The sequence below is a fragment of the Monodon monoceros genome, unplaced genomic scaffold (genome assembly GCF_005190385.1).
Source record: "Monodon monoceros isolate NGI ecotype Baffin Bay Population unplaced genomic scaffold, NGI_Narwhal_1 Super_Scaffold_15, whole genome shotgun sequence".
NCBI classification, from domain to species: Eukaryota; Metazoa; Chordata; class Mammalia; order Artiodactyla; family Monodontidae; genus Monodon; species Monodon monoceros.
In genome coordinates this window covers 41,463,681-41,477,188 of record NW_021703771.1, presented here as the reverse complement: position 1 = coordinate 41,477,188, position 13,508 = coordinate 41,463,681, and the positions used below count along the sequence as shown (strand labels likewise).

The 13,508-nt window shown below is 44.5% G+C and overlaps 1 protein-coding gene across 3 annotated transcripts in view; it reads left to right on the top strand.

Moving 5' to 3' along the window:
• The window catches only part of FYN (FYN proto-oncogene, Src family tyrosine kinase), a 207,172-nt gene that overhangs the window by 26,183 nt on the left and 167,481 nt on the right, over positions 1 to 13,508 (top strand). For all 3 annotated transcript variants that reach the window (XM_029223384.1, XM_029223385.1, XM_029223388.1), the window contains exon 2: positions 222 to 261. The gene's annotated coding sequence lies outside the window, so the exon portion shown is untranslated. The remainder of the gene's footprint in view (positions 1 to 221; positions 262 to 13,508) is intronic.

Sequence of the window (13,508 nt, the reverse complement as noted above, 5' to 3'; positions counted from 1 at the left end):
TCTCATGCTGGCTTCCTTTGGTGGTACGGGGCCAGGTCTTTGCAGTTGCAGGTAGGTGTTTGTAGCAAGTGTGACTTCACAACAATTGTGTGAACAAGAAAAAAAAATAGTGGGCAAATTGTCTGCAGCAAATGAAAATTCTGTGGTGGTGCTTTGTGGGTGGTTTACAGGCAAAGAGTGCTCAGTTCTCTTCTGATGTCTTTTTTTTTTTTCTTTTACAGTTTTTTGAAGAAGCAGGATGCTGATCTAGACGTGGAAAAAGTAAGTTGGCAAGTTTTGTACTAAGAGCATGTGCCTTGTAAATTAGAAAGGGTTTTCCACTGGGACCCAGGATTTTGTCCACTTTGAACTTGGAATTGTGACGCTGAGCCCATAGGTTTCTAAGAGAGAGGTTGAGTTGGAGATGGAGCTGGTATATGATATAGAAAGTCTTAGCTCACTTAGGTGAGCCTGCTACTTTCCCCCTTCCCTTATTTGTAACACTCAATTTTGATAATTATGGGAACATATGTTTTAGCTCTAAGATATGTCTCCCCAGCCCAGAAATAGAACAGAACAGCTGTCCCGTGGCTGCTGAGCCTTTAGGGGCTGCTGAGGGATGGGCAGCCCTCTGACTTCTGGTTAAGGGAGGTTCCCTGTAGTTCATTCATTGTTGGTTTTTCCTCTGCTCTCAGATGGCTGCTGCTTACTGCTGCCCTATTTGTACCTTCGAATTGCAGTCACTCTGTAACGGGTCATGCTTTCATTCACTTAACGTTGCTGCCCACTGGGTGTTAGACACCTTGCTGGACTCTGCTGAGACAAAAATGAATGTGACGGATAATACACGGGTAATTATTACACAGTACGATAGAGCCGTGCAAGAAGAGCTCTGGAAGCTCAGGCTGAGGGCTGGGCATCCAGAGAAGCTGCTGGAGAGAGGGGATGTGTGAAGGAACCAGGGTTTTCATTCTTTCTGTGAATGCTGGCGAGTCTTCTCTGCCTGTGCTTCTCTCATCTCCCAGGCATCTTGGGTTCCCAGGAAAGGCTATACTTACACAGGTCTCACCAGCCACCCATAGGATCCCTTTCTGCCCCAGACTTCATTGCCCAGTCACATCGTCTTGGGTGTAATTTTTCACTGGTTCTCTGGCCAGTCAGGGACTGCCACCTCACCATCCTAGAATGACCTGGTTGTTATTTCTTATTTTGAATTTATGTGTGAGAGAGGTTCTTCTCCTGAACTGGAGCCATTCTGTCTGCAGACAATGCACCTTTGTTTTAAGTTGAGGAAGTATACTATCTGAAACGTCGCTCGACACCAATTATGAGCAACCCCTCACCTTTGACCCCATGCAGCCCCTTAGCGATCTCCTCTCAGTCCTGGCCTTTTCAGCTCATATAAACCAAGGGGACTGGGAAATAAAAGGGTTCTAGTCAGGGCCAGCAGAAGGGAGCCTTTGTAGAACCCCCATCGGTTAGGTTTTGGCCGTGGAAGCCGGGGGTCGGCAGAGACTTCCCTATGGGTGTGAGTACTGTGGCCCTCTTGGGCCAGGCCAGGCCCCCAGCAGGAGGAGCCTCTGGGCGCCAGGAGCCACCCCAGGGTGGTATAGCACAGAACAGCAGAACGCCTTGGGGGCGGGGGTACCCAGGAAGTGCCTGGTGCTGTTCCAGGCTGCAGGGCTTGCCTGGCCTCATGCAGCCCAGCGTGAATCCCACAGCCACTAGGTGGGGAGGTCCAGCTCATGCAGGAAGCGTGTCTGTTGAGTTCCAAGGACCGGGCAGACCAGAGGGCTTGGTAAATGGGGTGGGGAGCCCCGAGTGGAATGGATTAAATTCTTGCTTCAGCTCTGCTGTTGACATGCTCTAAGATCTTAGGCAAGTCTACTCTCCTTTCTGAGCCTCATTTTTCTCATCAGGAAAGTGGTCTCTTTTCCAGGACCAAGTAAAAGTCTTCATTTTTTAACTTAAAAACACAAAACATATTTTTTTCTTTTTCTGACTTGAGCCTTGAATCAAAAAAGAAAAGTGACTGTTGGCCACAGCCCGTCGCAGGCTGGGAGCTCCTTTCAGGCAGAGCCTGCTCAGTTGTGCCTCCAGGTACTACACGGACAGCAGTGGGTGTCCAACAGAGGAATGAATGTGACCGACCCTGTCATGTGGGTTGGGTGTTTGTAAGTACTGAGGGAAGTTAGAATAAAAGAAGCTAAGTGGGGGGTGGGAAATGCTTCTCAGGCTGCGTGAGTTTGGGCTTCTCTGAAGGGCTCTGCCTGTACCCTTTCAGACAAGGAGTTAATGACCTGAAAGACACTTAACCGCCCAAGGGGAGTTCACTATTTTAAAAGCTCTAATTCGAAAGCTCCAATTCCAAAATCTTTTTCTAATGCTCGGAGAAGGCTGTTGAGTACAGATATACCAACTATTGTTTTTGCCTGTATTTATATGTATATCTGCCAGGAAGAATCTAGTACGGGGTGCGCCTCCATTGTTTAAGTAAATGATACCTGTTAGCCAACCCAAGTGAAGAAAAATCACTGATGTCAGAGCGTGCTTTTTTCCCAGTAGATTTTCGGGTTTTCTCTTTCAGTTGAACATTTTGGTAAAGACAGAACTGTGAAAGGAAAATTAGCTTTGACATGTCAAAGCTCAAAGATAAATCAGCATACACTCTGTAATTATTAATTATTGTCTGTGGTTTATTGGACTTCCACTACACACTGAGTGCTTTTTATATGTGTCACACTTAACTGTTACAACAATAATGTGAGGAGACCATGTCCCTTACCATGAGTTGCCCAAGGCACCATAGTAGTAGCAAGGATTCTAGTCATATCTGTCTGGTCCAGAACCTTCTCTTTCTCATACCCCATCTTACCTTGGAATTGATATAATATTTGAGATAGTATATTTGCGTTACCTTTCTTTAAAAAGTTTTATGAGTAAGTAATAACAAATCAATATTACTTTCTAGAGAGGTCTTCCTTGACTCCCAATCTGGATGGGGTTGCTCTCCCACCATGCACTTCTTCAAAGCTATCGTTGTTGTATAGTTATTTGTACAATAGCCATCTAATATCTGTTTCCTATTGGAATGTAAGCTTTGTCAGGTCTGAATCCTTCATGTGTTAAGCCTAGAGCCTGCACCTAGTAGGCCTTCTTAAGATGTTGAATGCTACATGACCAAATTGAGGGGTAATGAGACCCAATGAAAGCCACCTTGGTAGGTAGGAAAGTAAAAAACCTTATTGTGTACTCCAGAAATCATGTTCCTCTTCTCCATCTATGGGTTTTATCTGTGGAAATCATGCTTGTTAATAGCATTCTATGGAGATAAGACAATCACTCCCTGGCTTTGTCCCCAAAAGTGCAAAGTTTCAAGCAGACAAACGAACAGATAATTCTTAAGAATGAAGTAATCTGGGCAAGCAAAGCAAGTCTGAAGATTATCAAGGGAGGAGCAGTAAGAACACAAAGGAAACATTAAACAATTTTTTCCACAGAATCTTCTAGAATTATTGAGAGATACACTTCCAGTATGGTTTCCATAAATAACTGATTTAAATATATAAGGTGTATATTCTTATAAAAGTATATTTTATACTTCTATAAAATGTATGTTTCTTCTAAAAGTTAAACCCATCCTCAACTGAATTTTAAAGAATATGTAGTTTTGTTTTTATGCCAGCAATACAAAAATGTACTTTTTAAAATAAAAAGCTGATAAAATTGAGTCATCTTATTTAGTAATTTAAATCATGATTTAAATGAATTTGATTAAAATAACACCTCTTTGGTCATAACTACTCTCCAAGTTCTGAGGAGATGGGTTTGATTTTCATGTACCCTACATGGCCTTTGTCTAGCATGATTAAAGTATTTTGGCACCTGCCTCGAGAGAGACCCTTGTCATATCTGTAGCTTCAGTGAGACCAAGAATTCCTGTACTGCTATTCCAGCTGTTCACAGGGCTTAGATAGCTGCCTTCAGGCCACAAATATGGCCAAAATACTACTGTCTGTTTGATAGACACGGAGGCCCCCTCAACTAAAATTGTCATTCAGAAAGAAAAGTAAATTAAAAAACTACCTCCTGCTTTAGAGTTGTTTCCTTTCTCTCGGTGAATTCCTTGAAATGTGTTAGTCTGCATGTAAATGTAGAATGTACATAGAAGTTACTCCATTTTTCAGTCTTTCTTTTGTTTTACTAAGTCCCAAGAGAAATGATAAAAAATATCTGAGATTCTTATTGTGAAGCTAATAGTCTTATGAAAGAAAAAACCACCTCTTTCTAAACAGTGAAGGGTTCAAAATTCAAGACTGCGTTAGGCACTGAGCTTTAAAGTCGTGTGTATGTGATTCCTAACAGCTGGTTGGGAAGAGGAAAAAATAGTTCATATTTTTCTTTAGTTGGGGGAATACAATTTCCAGGGGTCAGAGGATCAGCAGGGCTTATACGGAATGTCCGAAGGCTTGAGCATGCTGGTCACTGGGAAGGCATGCAGCTGTGTCTCCAGGGGCAGCGTTGTTGGGAGTCGGTGCTGGGTGCATCACCTCACTGCTTGCTCTAAGGAGGAGGAGAGAGAGTGAAGAGGAGGGACAGCATAAGCAGAACTCTCTGTTGTCAGTAGAAGCCACTCTTCCTGAATGGAGGGGAGGGCCCAGCAGGTGCTTGTGGGTCCCTTAGGCCCTCTGAAACCCATGCCTAGGGGCCTGTGGGATGCCAGGTTTAGCCTCAATGAGCTTCCATTCTCCACGCCCCCTGCCCCAGCCTCCCACACATACTGACCCATTCTACTGGTGACTGGGCATCGGGAAAGACCAGCATCTGTTTCACTGAGTAAGGGCCAGGCTTCACACAGACTGCTTTCCTGGTGACTAGGGATCTAGAAAAGGGAATGGCTTTGGGTTGGGGGTGGGGGAGTGTGTGTGTTTAGGAGCGAGGAACTTGCACAGAATTCTGTTTTAGATTGAAGAGCAAACATTTTTAGTCCTGGATGAAAAATAGTTGTTATGCATCACCCATAATAACTGACCAACTTTCTTCTACATAAATCTCTGGCTTGTAAAACTAAGCACTGCTGTCCAAGAAGAAAAAACATGCCCTCTGTCAGTTTGAATTTCCAAGATAATAAAAGATCCCTCTTCCTAGATATTATAAACCCAGGCAGATACTCATGGCAGTTGGAAGAACTACAGGTAACAATATTACGTTGTCTAGTCCTGGATGCAGAGCAGCTAATTCATCCTTTCCTCAAACATTAATGAACTCAGGTGGGCCAACCACTGTTTAGACCACATGTCATCGTATTCACTTGTCCTAGTTTACATGTGAGGAAAACGAAGCTCAACAGAAATGAAATGATTTACCCAAGGACTTGAATCTAGGAAGCAGAAGATCTAAACTAAGTCTCGGTCTCTTTCCACTCCACAACGGAGGTTCTCTTGTACTGAGGTTCTCTTGAACAGAAGACAGATGAATCGTCATCAAACTGGCAGTTTTATACGTACCTTTCATTTTCTCTTCCCTGATTTTAAAAGGACTTTCTCCCTTATTTGTGGCTTTTAAAATAGTAATGATGTTTTTATCAAGGAGACATTAGAAACTCAAAAGGGGAACCATTTCCTGAAACCTGACCTGGTGCCACCTGGTGGTCCCCTCAGTGACAGCGTGAGAGTGACTTACAGAGGTGGTGGTGGTGGGAGTCTGGGGAGGCCTGCGGGACCCTCATTCTCTTTCCACAGCTGGTTCCTAGGCTGGGGGATCATGTCATTATATTGCTCATCTCAGTAGCATTCATCATTCTCCAAGAGCTGGATGTTGCCAGGCGAGGGCGGGGAGAAACACTGCCCACGTTACAATAGAGAATAAAGACTAGCTCCCTCCTACTCCAGAGGCTTCCTCCTCCCATCTCTGCCATGAGATGCTGCATAATCGCAGCCAGGCCTGCTGGATGGAGGTTGGAGTCTTCTGGTTGTCTGCCCTGCTTAGATTTGTTGTCTGCTGAATTTGTGTGTGACGGAGAGATTGCTGGTGAAATATGCACGCACAATGGCTTAAAAGATGCTTTTGTCACTGCCCCAAACACTTTTAAAAGCACAGCTGCACTTGTTCTGAGTCTAGTATGGAATAGGCCATAAAGACACATAAAAATTCGAGCTTTTCCCTTAAAGGAGGCTATTACTGCCCACTTTGGGCCCATAACAACATTTTATTTAAGCAGAAAACCTTCCATATTAGTTTTCTGTGGCTGTCCTAAGAAATGACCACAAACTCGGTGTCTTAAAACAACAGAGATTTATTCTCTTGTGGTTTCGGAGTCAGAGTCCAATGTTAAGATGTCAGCAGAAATGCATCCCCATCAGAGGCTTTGGGGCAGAATCGGTTGCTTGTCTCTCTCTCCTAGCCTTTGGTGACTCTAGGTGCTCCTTGACTTGTGGCCACATCTCTCCAGTCCCTACCTCTGCCTTCACGTTACCTTCTTCCCTGTGCATCTCTATCCCATCGCCCTCTGCATCCCTCTTGTAAGGATACCTGTGATGGCTTTGAGAGCCCACCGGCTAATCCAGGATCAGCTCTCCTCTGGACGGTCTTAACTTTATCATCTCACAGCATGCCATGTAAGATAATATTCACAGGTTGCAGGGATTAGGAAGCGACTGTCTTAGGGAGGGGTAGATGTTTTTCTGCCTCTCATGCCTTCTCTTGGGGAATTTCTGTCTTTTTCATTTCCTGAAACATAAAGCCTGCTACCACTTATTTTACAAGTTACTTGAGTGAATTTGATTTTCCTGGAAGGGGCCACTTGGAAGACCTAAGAAGTGACCTTGTCTTCCAGGCCTCCAAGCAGGCCAGGCCAGGCTTGTCTTCTTTCTCAGATAATGTACAGGGTGAAGAATTATGGGCTCTGAGAGCCAGGAGGGGCCTTTGAAATCAGATCCTCCAGTCTGAGGGGGAAACTGAGGTTAGAGAGGCAGGGTCACCGAGTCAGGAGTGGAGCGGGACCAGCGCTCACTGCTTCAGCCCCTCTCCCACTGTGTTCCTGCAGATCTCCAAGCTGTCTCTCATAATATAAGCCTTTAGGTCTTTCTTCATGTGAGAGCTCTTCACCTGAAAACGCCATCCCTGCAAATCCTCCTTTCCTAGGCCAATAGCCCTGGTTCTTACAAATACGCTTACGTTACCTCATGTCAGGAATTCTGTTACTCTGGTTACTTTCTCCTGGATACATTCCCTTTCTGTCACTGTCTCTTTAAGAGCGTGGCACTCAGACATGGACAGTACTTCAGAGGTGGCTCCGCCAGTGTAGAGTAAGGACTCTACACCTAAGACTATCAGGCCTGTGAGATGCACATGTTTTCTGCATCATTAAGCGAGGTACCAGTACAGACCAGGATCACGTCTCTCATTCAGCCTCTCTGTGGCACCTTCCGCTTGCATTGAGCTTGCATTCAATAAAAATCCTTAAGACCTTAAAATATGAATTGCTTTAAACCCATCCCCTTTGCCCCTGCCATGTAAAAGAGCTGGGCTTCTGTCAGGAGCAGGGTGGGGTCAGCTGGGGATCCAGAATATAATCCAGACGGGAGTCCAGAGAACAGACAGATCCGTGGCCTGGGGTACGCTCATGGGGACATAAGGGCAGCAGGCTGTGACAGGAGGCAGTTAGGACAGTTGGGAAGGCATAGCCTCGGGGGAATCCTTCCAGAGGTGGCAGTCTAGATGGGCAGATGTTTGGCAGCCGAATCGTCTGGCTGAGCGGGTCGAGGGTCCAGATAAGAGGAGTGCTAGTGTATGGGGACAAGACCGCAGCCAGGACGCTGTAGAAGAGTTGGGTCCACAAGAATGAATTACAGGATCAACTGCTGAAGAGGGGTGGGGCCCAGGACAGGAGACTGAGCCCAAAGAGTAAAAGGCAGCCCCAGGTCTGAAGTCAGAGTCATAACATTGATGGGAGTCGGAATGTCAGTGGCCTGGAGCCTCTCCCACCCAGAGCCTGGGGTCAGGGTCACTAGCAGAGCTAATGAATAGGGTGAGTTGTCCCAGCTGAGCACATTGGAGGGTATGGAGCAGGTACTGACATCATCCTACATTTATGCAATAGGTTTAACAGTCAAAAGCAGGATTTTATCTTTTAACTTGGGGGGATTATGTTGTTGTTTTGGTCAGTTCTAGTGGCCATTTCAGCCTGTTGAAATCCTTTAAAATCTCTGTTCTTTCTTTTTTCTGTCTTGGCTCCTTTACTTTTTAAAAAATTTTTATTGGAGTATAGTTGATTTACAATGCTGTGTTAGTTTTAGGTGTATGTTCTTTCTTCCGATTAATTAACTACCCCCTTTCAGCTGAGAATTATTTGTGATCTCCATAAGCACATCTTGATGAAAACATCTTAACCAAAGGTGATGAACCTCCCAAGTCCTCCTGTACAAGGTCCTCCCTCCACGTCAGTGTTGCTCCCTGTGATGTTTGTGCCCTCGGGAGGGCCATCCAGTCACCTCTGAGTCCACCAAACCCAATTGTCACTTGGCCCAGGGTTTCCCATCTTGCTCAGCTATGTTTTGAGTGACTGTCCCGAGCTTTGCTGGCATCAGGGTGCTCTGTGTCTATAATTTATCACTCTGACAGTCCCGTGAAAGTGCCCTGAGATAGAGGCAGTGCCACGGGGAGGGAGAGTTGGTAGAGTACTTTGTTATTCACTGCTTTGAGGGCAGAGGTACCGGTTTGCTCTCACTGATGTTGGTGGGTTTCAGTCCTGAGCCCCACTTTCTGTAGCACCCCCGGGGCATCAGCTCGTGGGTGATTCTGAAGGAGGGACCAGAACCCCGTAATCAGATGTGGAGCCCTGATCTTTGTTTTAAGGGTTCGCCGCCACTGAAGACTGGTCCTCCGTTGCGGGTTACGCGTGGTCTGAGGAGAGCATTCCCCACTGAGCAGCAGCAGGTGAACACGGCGGCTTCTCGGAAGCCATGGGGGTGTTCATGAAGCTGTGAAATGTGCCACTACTGAATACAGGCAGGGCGTAAAGTGAAGGAAAGGAAGTGGATCGTTTCTGTTAAGAGAAGAAGGTATGAAACAATGCATGCGTCTGCGTAGTCCTTCCCATGAGGCTGCCAGGAGAAACCGAGATGGCTCCAGGGCCGAGCACAGGCAGCGTGAAGCAGCGGAAAGAGGGTGTGGGCCCAGGGGCTTGAGTAAGTCCTGACTGTGCCTCTGAAGAGCTGTGTGGTGGGGACTGGAGGGGAAACAGCTCATCATGACGTGTCAATTTGCAACTGCAGTGAGTGTCTGAGGGGGAGGCACAGGGGGCTGTGAAATTGTTGCAGATGCCAGAGGGTCCCAATGGGAGTCCGATGAAGAGATGCTGATGAAGGGAGGGTGTTGTCATAATTTACGCCTTCTGTTTGTTTTCCGCATTTCTTTGGGCAATACTGGCCAAGGATCAACTCACGCCCGGGTGTGCTGTAGGAGAGTGGGCCGGGGAAGGTTCCTTTCCACAACATGATTTTATCTTCTGCTCTCCATCAAGATTTAATGCTACAGTAATTTAAAACAAACAAATGTAACTTGTGTGTGGGGGGGAAGATTTTGTCCATCTTTAGAAGAATATTCTGGAAGCTGGTCCTTCTAGACTGGGGATGGTGGAAACAGTAGTTTAAAAAACAAAGTAACTGCCACTTTGCCTATTATACTGTTACCAGATGGAGGGAAACGTTTTTTTCCTTTACCAGAGAGCTTGACCCATGCATCAGGGGGAAACTTATTGCAAAAAAAAAAAGTGAATTTGTTAATGGGGGCAGCCCTTGAACAGCCCTTTGGTAGTGAAAATGAAGTGACTTATAAAACCTATTCATGCAGTTTAGAAGCTGTTACAGTGATCCTTAGTGAAGTTTTAGGTATGGGGGAGTCCTCGTTGGCATATAGTGTCAGGAGTGCTTTTTTTGTATATGGCCCGTGAACTGGTAGAACTAAAAACTTTTGACAGCTGCCATAATATTTACTGTATTTTCTCATATTTGGTATTAATAAATATTGGCTACTAGCCAAATAATTTTTCTTTATTCTATTTTTACAGTGGCCCAGAGAAAAATATAATCAGGCTTCATTGTTTTCTAGATGGTAAATACAACAAGAAGACACTAGATGCAGTTGGCCCTTGAATAACACGGGTTTGAAATGCAATGATCCACTTACATGCAGAGTTTTTTCAATAAATATTACAGCACTGCACAGTCTGCAGTCAGTTGAATCCACGGATGCGGAGGAGGGCCGACCGTAAAGTTATACGTAGAGTTTTGACCGCACAGAGAGTCGGTGCCCCTAACTTCCCCTCTGTGCTCTTCAAAGCTCAACTGTAATGTTTTTGAAGGAAAAAGTAAGAAGCTTCAGAAACAATCATTTCAGACCCTACAGAGGAAGATGTGTCAAGGCAGGAAAAGCACTTGTTTGTTTTTTGTTTTCAAGTTTTGGTGGTTTTTTTTCAAATAGACTTTATTTTTTTAGAGCAGTTTGAGGTCCACAGAAAAATTGAGGGGAAGGTACAGAGATTTCTCATACACTCTCTGCCTCCATACATGCATCGCCTCCCCAGTTATTACCATCCCCCACCAGAGGGGATATTTGTCACAGATGATGAACCTACACTGACACATCTTTATCACCCAGAGTCCACAGTTTACATTAGGATTCACTCCTGGTGTTGTACATTCTGTGGGTTTGGACAAGTGTATAATGACATATATCCACCATTATAGTATCATACAGAATATTTTCACTCCCCTAAAAATACTCTGTGCTCTTCCTATTCATCCTTCTCTCATCCCTAACATCTAGCATCCAGTGATCTTTTTACTGTCTCTATAGTTTTGCCTTTTCCAGAATGTCATATAGTTGGAATCACACAGTATGCAGCTTTCTCAGACTGGCTTCTTTCAGTTAGTGATACACATTTAAATTGTCTCCATATCTTTTAATGGCTTGATAGTTCATTTCTTCTTAGAGCTGAATCATATTTCATTGCCTGGATGCACTACAGTTTATTCATTCATTCACCTCCTGAAGGACATCTTGGTTGCTTCCAAGTTTTGGCAGTTATGAAAAAGCTACTATGCACATCTGTGTACAGGTTTTTGTGTGGAAGTAAGTTTCACCTCCTTTGGGTAAATACCAAGAAGTGCAATTAAAAGCGCTTCCTTTTTGTTGGAAATATAGAAATTGTTTTTTATTTTCTTTCAGGGGGTGGTGGGGTAGAGCCCAGATCAGCACAGGCCATAGGCCTGTTTGCATGTGAGTTGTAAGCAGCTATCATTTCACTGATGCTTTACCCATGAACATCCATTGCTGTATTTTGGCTCAAATTTGAGATGGTGAATGACAGATTTTTGCATTTTCTCTTATATCACCATATCCGCTGGCCCCATGATCATTGAGCGCTTTCTTCACTCAAATTGAAGGAATTGACCAACTTGGATGCCTTCCTCCAAGGGCCCTCCTTTTTTTCTTTGCTTTCCCATGACCATGTTCCTGACTCAGGTTCTTGTCACCTCTGACTTTGGAATTACCTTCCCTGGCCTGGTGTTTCAGACATGTCTTTCAGTTTCTCTGCTTATAGCCGAACGCTGTCTGAATTCTCTGTTAAAGCCATCCACCTAGCCCGGCCCCCTCGCTGTGATCCGGCATCATGCTTCTTACAGGGCTGAGTGTAGAGTTGCTTCACAGTATCTTACCACCTCTTTGCACAAACCTTTCCTTACTTTTTCTTGTCATTTTTTTTTCATATTCGTTCTTTATTATGGCTTCTGTGATCAAATGAAAATAGACCCATTAAAGTTAAAATGGGGCTGTGCTGTTCTGTTTCCGTGTTAAGATGCAGATGGTATGAAACATTTTTGAAGAAAATCAAATTAACTAGATTCAGATCTCCAGGACAGTGGCTACAATTTATATATTTTTTCCACAAGAAGTCTACCAAATAGGGGAGACAAACTGAAGTTAAAAAAACTATTTGCCAAATCTAATTGCTTTTGAAAGAATTTCTTTATCAGTTTTCATTTTTGAGTAGGAAATCGAAGCTTTTAGAATAAACATTCCTGAAATAGAATAAATCCAATAAGAACTCTTATTTTGTCTAAATTAAGGCCGTGGTACCAAGATCAAGACTCCTGGGAGAGTCTAAGGTTAGAGCAAAAAGTAATCTCAGACTTTACTGATAAAAGAGGAGAAAAAAGGATGAAGAATTATGCCAAGGTTGGAAGCCCGGGTGTCTGAGAGATGGGTGACTTGAGATCATTTTACAGGACTGAGGAAAGAGTAGTTGGGGAAGTCAGGCTGGGCAGCAGTCATGTGATGGAGTAAACTTGACAAGCTTCTCAGGAGCAGCAGGAGACCCTGTGGTTGGGTCGGGCATGGGAGATCCGGGCCAGCACTGCCGCCTACAGCTCCTCGCCGTGACTTAGCAAAAGGCCGGTGCACTCTGAGTGGCATTTCAGGTCTCCTTGCAACGTGGTTGGCACCACGTTCTGAGGGAGAAGTCACCGCAGAGTTTACCTTCCCATCCACGGTGGTCTGGATAAGTGCTCCAGGTGAGTCCGTGTGGGGAGCGCAGACCGTCATGTTGGGTCTTCAGTGGCTGTCAGTTTTTTTTTTTTTTTTTTTTTTTTTTTTTTTTTAGTGGCTGTCATTTTGAGTGGAGCAGGGATTCAGTCGGAGCAAGCAGTCTAAGGCCAAGGTCCACACTGAGGGCTCCGCAGAGGGTCAGAACGCCAGGGAGGTGGGTCCAGGTGCAGGGCCACATGAAAAATTATGGTGGTGATGTATGCACAGGAATACATATGCATTCAAAGGAGTGTGTATGTGTGTCAGATTCATACATATATACTTGCACGGAGAGGGAGGTGGAGAGAGAGGAATACAAACACCTGTGTACCCATCTTACAGCTTAAGAACTAGAGGATCACCAGTGCTGTGGAAGCCCCTGTGTGTTCCTCCTTGGCCATACTGCTCCCCTTCAAAGGAAACACTGTTTTGAATTTTTGTGTTTGTCATTTCCTGGCTTTTCTGTGTAAGTGTGTTTCCCTAAGCGATCTATTATTAAGTTTTGTTTGCTTCGGGGCTATGTATAAATGGTATTCTTGTACCATTTGCTTTTTTCAATCGGTATTTATTTTTTAAGATTCATCCCTACTGACGCATGAAGTAACATGCATGAAACTCATTTCTCTTCACCTCTGTGTGGTCTTGCAGTGTATGAATACACCACAATTTATTTATCCAGTCGCCTCCTGATGGACATGTGGGTCATTTCCAATTTTGTCCTATTTTAAACAGTTCTGCTATGAACATTCTTTGATGTGTGTCCTGCTGCAAACAGTTTTTCTAGGATAGGTACCTAAGAGAAGAATTTCTGGGTCTTAGAGTATGTGCGTCTTCAGCTTTACTGGGTGATACCAAATTGTTTTCCAAAGTAGTTCTACTTGGACTTTCCATTGGACATTCCCATGAGTATACAGATTAACTTTTAAGAGAAGGGGAAGTCT